This window comes from Orycteropus afer, unplaced genomic scaffold, assembly GCF_000298275.1.
Source record: "Orycteropus afer afer isolate SDZICR_OR568_19922 unplaced genomic scaffold, OryAfe1.0 scaffold00402, whole genome shotgun sequence".
NCBI lineage: Eukaryota > Metazoa > Chordata > Mammalia > Tubulidentata > Orycteropodidae > Orycteropus > Orycteropus afer.
In genome coordinates this window covers 16,804-18,278 of record NW_006921989.1, presented here as the reverse complement: position 1 = coordinate 18,278, position 1,475 = coordinate 16,804, and positions in this window count along the sequence as shown.

The following is a 1,475-nucleotide window of genomic DNA, read 5'->3' as shown; positions in this document are numbered from 1 at the left end:
GGGATCTACCACAAGCTGCTGAGTAGCTGCCTTTGGGTTTGTGGTCTGCTTCCTATATATAAGCAGCAGCTTTGGGAATGGTCTCTAGCATATGGCATGCTTGGACCCTGCATGTAGCCGTGTCATTGTTCAGCAGCCTGCCATGCTCTGCTGACCTTGGGACTTACAATGGACTTATATTAACGTTCAGCCATGTGGTTTGGTAATATTGGAACTGTATCTTTTTACTTGTCAATTTGGGCTTCTCAGTCTCAGCAGCCAGCAGCTGTCTGAGTGAAGAAATGCGTTTAGCTTCAGTGGGCTGAGAGCTGGAGGCAGAGCTGAAGCCCAAGGCTGAGGGGCTTTCACCCAGCCTCTAGAGCCTGGCACTTTGAACTTTGACTTCTAGCCTCCTGAACTGTAAGAGAATAAACTCCCATTGTTAAGGTTGTCACATTTGTGGTATTTTCTGTTAGAGTGGCACTAGGTAACCAGAACACCAGTCCTATATGTCATCTGATGTCTTGTCTGCTGCTTGCATTGTTGTTGATTGTAGAACGAAGTAATATGAAGTCTTTGACAACTTCAGTCTTCTCTCTATTTATTGTGATGCTGCTTATTGGTTCAGTTGTGAGGATTTTGGCTTTCTTTATATTGAGGTGTAATCCATACTGCAGAGTATAGTGCAAAATATGAATCTGTGAATCTAGGAAAATTGGAAGTTGTCAAAAACAAAAGGGAATGCATAAAGATTGATATCCTAGGCATTAGTGAGCAAAAATGGACCGGTTTTGGCCATTTTGAATCAGAAAACCATATGATCTACTATGGCGGGAATGACAAATTGAAGAAGAATGGCGTGGCATTCTTATCACAACGAATGTTTCAAGATCTATCCTGAAGTACAGTACTGTTAGTGATAGGATAATATGCATATGCCTCCAAGGAAAACTGGTTAATATGACTGTTATTCAAATTATACAACCACCACCAAAGCCAAAGACAAGGAAACTGAAGATTTTTTTTTTTTTTTACCAACTTCTGCAGTCTGAAATTGACCAAATATTCAATCAAGATGTATCGATTCCTACTGGTGATTGGATTACAAAAGTTGGAAACAAAGAATAATTACCGATAGTTGGCAAACATGGTCTTGGTGATAGAAGCAATGCTGAAGATCTCATGATAGAATTTTGCAAGACCAATGAATTATTAATTGCAAATATCTTTTTTTCAAAAACACAAATGGTGGCTATTTGTGTGGACTTCTCCAGATGGAGTACACAGGAATCAGATTTTCTACATGTGTGGCAAGAGGCAATGGGGAAACTTAATATCTTAACCAAAAACAAGGCCAGCAGCTGACTGTGGAACAGACCATCAACTGGTCATATGAAAGTTCAAGCTGAAGCTAAAGAAAATAAAAACAAATCCATGACAACCAAAATATGACCTTGATTATATTCCTCCTGAATTTAGAGGCCACTTAAGGAACA